At 32.5% G+C, this 7500-nt stretch overlaps 1 protein-coding gene across 3 annotated transcripts in view; it reads left to right on the top strand.

Annotated features, from left to right (window-relative positions):
* Positions 1-7500, top strand: part of LOC133535896 (corticotropin-releasing factor receptor 1) — a 91658-nt gene that overhangs the window by 20823 nt on the left and 63335 nt on the right. The gene's annotated exons all lie outside the window — the stretch shown is intronic.

The following is a 7500-nucleotide window of genomic DNA, read 5'->3' as shown; positions in this document are numbered from 1 at the left end:
ATGATGATGATGTCACATGTTCCATGCTAACATGCTGATGATGTCACATGTTCCATGCTAACATGATGATGATGTCACATGTTCCATGCTAACATGATGATGTCACATGTTCCATGCTAACATGATGATGATGTCACATGTTCCATGCTAACATGCTGATGATGTCACATGTTCCATACTAACATGATGATGATGTCACATGTTCCATGCTAACATGATGATGATGTCACATGTTCCATGCTAACATGATGATGATGATGTCACATGTTCCATGCTAACATGATGATGATGTCACATGTTCCATGCTAACATGATGATGATGATGTCACATGTTCCATGCTAACATGATGATGATGTCACATGTTCCATGCTAAAATGATGATGATGTCACATGTTCCATGCTGACATGCTAACCATGCTGATGATGTCACATGTTCCATGCTGACATGCTAACCATGCTGATGATGTCACATGTTCCATGCTGACATGCTAACCATGCTGATGATGTCACATGTTCCATGCTGACATGCTAACCATGCTGATGGTGTCACATGTTCCATGCTAACATGCCAATGTTACATTTTGACCGGATATTCTTCTTGCCGGGAATTTAAACGGCTGGTCACCCCCAAGTTCTTTTGATGACACATAAGCTGATTTCACTAAATGAATCCCAGACATAGTAGGTTTTTTTGACATTTATTCCAAAGCTTTGGGAGACCAATCTATAAATTGCATCACCCAAGTTGATCTGACAATCCCACAGAAGCGCTGTCTTCTTCAATATGTCCCTCTCGCCCCCACCCACCGGAACGAATATGCATGCCTATTGTCCTCCTAAACTGGGCACAGGATGAGATAAGAAGAAGGAGTATTGCTACTCCTTACGTTCCTAAAGCTTCAAGGTTAACACAAACAGTTTACTAGCGGACAATCAAAAGAGAACAAATTGAAAACACTAGCCGTTTTCAAATCTGACTATGAATGTAAGGAAATAACTTCACTATGGATATATGTAGATATCTGTCTCCGTCACGAAGCATGCTAATGATGTCACATGTTCCATGCTAACATGCTGATGATGTCACATGTTCCATGCTAACATGATGATGATGTCATATGTTCCATGCTAACTTGATGATGATGATGTCCCATGTTCCATGCGAACATGCTGATGATGATGATGTCACATGTTCCATGCTAACATGATGATGATGTCACATGTTCCATGCTAACATGCTGATGATGTCACATGTTCCATGCTAACATGATGATGATGTCACATGTTCCATGCTAACATGATGATGATGTCACATGTTCCATGCTAACATGATGATGATGTCACATGTTCCATGCCAACATGATGATGATGTCACATGTTCCATGCTAACATGCTGATGATGTCACATGTTCCATGCTAACATGATGATGATGTCACATGTTCCATGCTAACATGCTGATGATGTCACATGTTCCATGCTAACATGATGATGATGTCACATGTTCCATGCCAACATGATGATGATGTCACATGTTCCATGCTAACATGCTGATGATGTCACATGTTCCATGCTAACATGATGATGATGTCACATGTTCCATGCCAACATGATGATGATGTCACATGTTCCATGCTAACATGATGATGATGTCACATGTTCCATGCCAACATGATGATGATGTCACATGTTCCATGCTAACATGATGATGATGTCACATGTTCCATGCTAACATGCTGATGATGTCACATGTTCCATGCTAACATGCTGATGATGTCACATGTTCCATGCTAACATGATGATGATGTCACATGTTCCATGCTAACATGCTGATGATGTCACATGTTCCATGCTAACATGATGATGATGTCACATGTTCCATGCCAACATGATGATGATGTCACATGTTCCATGCTAACATGCTGATGATGTCACATGTTCCATGCTAACATGATGATGATGTCACATGTTCCATGCCAACATGATGATGATGTCACATGTTCCATGCTAACATGATGATGATGTCACATGTTCCATGCCAACATGATGATGATGTCACATGTTCCATGCTAACATGATGATGATGTCACATGTTCCATGCTAACATGCTGATGATGTCACATGTTCCATGCTAACATGCTGATGATGTCACATGTTCCATGCTAACATGCTATTCATCACATGACTCCTCCTCTTGAAGTGTCAGCAAGATGTTAGCATCAAACAAACGATCACAAGCTTGCTGATGACCTTGACTTACATAAGGTCAAAGGTGAGGACCTTCCATAAATGAGGTGGTGGGTGTTACCGTGACGACCATGTTGGCCAGAGGCCCAGCGTGTGAAAAGGAACTTAGTGTGTCCTCCACACGCAGCAACGGCAACATGGACGGACAAACAAACAAACAGAATGTGCTAACACAGAGGAACTACTTTTAAGCAGCACCATCAACTCACTAGCTCTTGCTGCATGGCCTCGGACTCGGTGAAAGTTCACTGTAGGTGACAGCACCATGTCTCTCACCTGGATGGTAGAAGTTGACTGTAGGTGACAGCATCATGTCTCTCACCTGGATGGTAGAAGTTCACTGTAGGTGACAGCATCATGTCTCTCACCTGGATGGTAGAAGTTGACTGTAGGTGACAGCATCATGTCTCTCACCTGGATGGTAGCATCATGTCTCTCACCTGGATGGTAGAAGTTGACTGTAGGTGACAGCATCATGTCTCTCACCTGGATGGTAGAAGTTCACTGTAGGTGACAGCATCATGTCTCTCACCTGGATGGTAGAAGTTCACTGTAGGTGACAGCATCATGTCTCTCACCTGGATGGTAGAAGTTGACTGTAGGTGACAGCATCATGTCTCTCACCTGGATGGTAGAAGGATGTGGACAGAATCCAACAAGTTGGTCAACATTGGAAATGAGCAGAGAGACACAAAAAGACATTTCAGTCCGCACCATTTTTGTCTTTGTGAGGATGATGATGATGAAGGGGAAGACATAAACATGCCACCATGCTTTGTCCCAGTGAGAGCAGACATTGTACAGTAAGTGATTGTTTTATTATGTTTGTATAACTTGTTTAGCCCCTAGCAATACTGCTACTCGATTCATACTGTTTAGCACACAGCTTCTAAAACATGTAGATCAGCCTCCTTGTATTCAGGCTCAAAAATAGATCATAATTTGTCCCAAAGTAATCTTTGTTGTCTCTCATCAAGTCTGCCATGATTAGTAGTTTTCTTCTTCTTCTTGCTGCCGTATGCTTACAATGTATCAAATGTTTAAATATGACATGTTATTATGAAGGTTACTAGATACTACATCTATACTTACAGTGTGTATATATAATATGTAAATATGACATGTTATTATGAAGGTTGCTAGATACTACATATATATACTTACAGCGAGTATATAAAATATGTCAATATGACATGTCATTATGAATGTTACTAGATACTACATCTATACTTACAGTGTGTATATATAATATGTAAATATGACATGTTATTATGAATGTTGCTAGATACTACATCTATACTTACAGTGTGTATATATAATATGTAAATATGACATGTTATTATGAATGTTGCTAGATACTACATCTATACTTACAGCGAGTATATAAAATATGTAAATATGACATGTTATTATGAATGTTACTAGATACTACATCTATACTTACAGCGAGTATATAAAATATGTAAATATGACATGTTATTATGAATGTTACTAGATACTACATCTATACTTACAGCGAGTATATAAAATATGTAAATATGACATGTTATTATGAATGTTACTAGATACTACATCTATACTTACAGTGTGTATATATAATATGTAAATATGACATGTCATTATGAATGTTGCTAGATACTACATCTATACTTGCAGTGTGTATATATAATATGTAAATATGACATGTTATTATGAACATTGCTAGATACTACATCTATACTTACAGTGTGTATATATAATATGTCAATATGACATGTTATTATGAATGTTACTAGATACTACATCTATACTTACAGTGTGTATATATAATATGTAAATATGACATGTTATTATGAATGTTGCTAGATACTACATCTATACTTGCAGTGTGTATATATAATATGTAAATATGACATGTTATTATGAACATTGCTAGATACTACATCTATACTTACAGTGTGTATATATAATATGTCAATATGACATGTTATTATGAATGTTACTAGATACTACATCTATACTTACAGTGTGTATATATAATATGTAAATATGACATGTTATTATGAATGTTGCTAGATACTACATCTATACTTACAGTGTGTATATAAAATATGTAAATATGACATGTTATTATGAACGTTGCTAGATACTACATCTATACTTACAGCGAGTATATAAAATATGTAAATATGACATGTTATTATGAAGGTTGCTAGATACTACATCTATACTTACAGTGTGTCTATATAATATGTCAATATGACATGTCATTATGAATGTTACTAGATACTACATCTATACTTACAGTGTGTATATATAATATGTAAATATGACATGTTATTATGAATGTTGCTAGATACTACATCTATACTTACAGCGAGTATATATAATATGTAAATATGACATGTTATTATGAATGTTGCTAGATACTACATCTATACTTACAGTGAGTATATAAAATATGTAAATATGACATGTTATTATGAATGTTGCTAGATACTACATCTATACTTACAGTGAGTATATAAAATATGTAAATATGACATGTTATTATGAATGTTGCTAGATACTACATCTATACTTACAGTGAGTATATAAAATATGTAAATATGACATGTTATTATGAATGTTGCTAGATACTACATCTATACTTACAGTGAGTATATAAAATATGTAAATATGACATGTTATTATGAAGGTTGCTAGATACTACATCTATACTTACAGTGTGTCTATATAATATGTCAATATGACATGTCATTATGAATGTTACTAGATACTACATCTATACTTACAGTGTGTATATATAATATGTAAATATGACATGTTATTATGAAGGTTGCTAGATACTACATCTATACTTACAGCGAGTATATAAAATATGTCAATATGACATGTTATTATGAATGTTGCTAGATACTACATCTATACTTACAGCGAGTATATATAATATGTAAATATGACATGTTATTATGAATGTTGCTAGATACTACATCTATACTTACAGTGAGTATATAAAATATGTAAATATGACATGTTATTATGAATGTTGCTAGATACTACATCTATACTTACAGCGAGTATATATAATATGTAAATATGACATGTTATTATGAATGTTGCTAGATACTACATCTATACTTACAGTGTTTATATATAATATGTAAATATGACATGTTATTATGAACGTTGCTAGATACTACATCTATACTTACAGTGTGTCTATATAATATGTAAATATGACATGTTATTATGAATGTTACTAGATACTACATCTATACTTACAGTGAGTATATAAAATATGTCAATATGACATGTCATTATGAATGTTACTAGATACTACATCTATACTTACAGTGAGTATATATAATATGTAAATATGACATGTTATTATGAATGTTGCTAGATACTACATCTATACTTACAGCGAGTATATATATGTAAATATGACATGTTATTATGAATGTTGCTAGATACTACATCTATACTTACAGTGAGTATATAAAATATGTAAATATGACATGTTATTATGAAGGTTGCTAGATACTACATCTATACTTACAGTGTGTATATATAATATGTAATTATGACATGTTATTATGAATGTTGCTAGATACTACATCTATACTTACAGTGAGTATATATAATATGTAAATATGACATGTTATTATGAAGGTTGCTAGATACTACATCTATACTTACAGTGAGTATATATAATATGTAAATATGACATGTTATTATGAATGTTGCTAGATACTACATCTATACTTACAGTGAGTATATAAAATATGTAAATATGACATGTTATTATGAAGGTTGCTAGATACTACATCTATACTTACAGCGAGTATATAAAATATGTCAATATGACATGTTATTATGAATGTTGCTAGATACTACATCTATACTTACAGTGAGTATATAAAATATGTAAATATGACATGTTATTATGAATGTTGCTAGATACTACATCTATACTTACAGTGAGTATATAAAATATGTTAATATGACATGTTATTATGAATGTTGCTAGATACTACATCTATACTTATAGTGTGTATATAAAATATGTAAATATGACATGTTATTATGAATGTTGCTAGATACTATATCTATACTTACAGTGTGTGTATATAATATGTAAAAATGACATGTTATTATGAATGTTGCTAGATACTACATCTATACTTACAGTGAGTATATAAAATATGTAAATATGACATGTTATTATGAATGTTACTAGATACTACATCTATACTTACAGTGTGTATATATAATATGTAAATATGACATGTTATTATGAATGTTGCAAGATACTACATCTATACTTACAGTGTGTATATATAATATGTAAATATGACATGTTATTATGAATGTTGCAAGATACTACATCTATACTTACAGTGAGCGTATAAAATATGTAAATATGACATGTTATTATGAATGTTGCTAGATACTACATCTATACTTACAGTGTGTATATATAATATGTAAATATGACATGTTATTATGAATGTTGCAAGATACTACATCTATACTTACAGTGAGCGTATAAAATATGTAAATATGACATGTTATTATGAATGTTGCTAGATACTACATCTATACTTACAGCGAGTATATAAAATATGTAAATATGACATGTTATTATGAATGTTACTAGATACTACATCTATACTTACAGCGAGTATATAAAATATGTAAATATGACATGTTATTATGAACGTTGCTAGATACTACATCTATACTTACAGTGAGTATATAAAATATGTAAATATGACATGTTATTATGAATGTTGCTAGATACTACATCTATACTTACACTGAGTATATAAAATATGTAAATATGACATGTTATTATGAATGTTGCAAGATACTACATCTATACTTACAGTGAGCATATAAAATATGTAAATATGACATGTTATTATGAATGTTGCTAGATACTACATCTATACTTACAGCGAGTATATAAAATATGTAAATATGACATGTTATTATGAATGTTGCTAGATACTACATCTATACTTACAGCGAGTATATAAAATATGTAAATATGACATGTTATTATGAATGTTGCTAGATACTACATCTATACTTACAGTGTGTATATAAAATATGTTAATATGACATGTTATTATGAATGTTGCTAGATACTACATCTATACTTACAGTGTGTATATAAAATATGTCAATATGACATGTTATTATGAATGTTGCTAGATACTACATCTATACTTACAGCGAGTATATATAATATTTAAATATGACATGT

Source organism: Nerophis ophidion, linkage group LG17, assembly GCF_033978795.1.
Source record: "Nerophis ophidion isolate RoL-2023_Sa linkage group LG17, RoL_Noph_v1.0, whole genome shotgun sequence".
NCBI classification, from domain to species: Eukaryota; Metazoa; Chordata; class Actinopteri; order Syngnathiformes; family Syngnathidae; genus Nerophis; species Nerophis ophidion.
The sequence above is the reverse complement of the archived record's forward strand: the minus strand, read 5'-3'. Positions and strand labels throughout refer to the sequence as shown.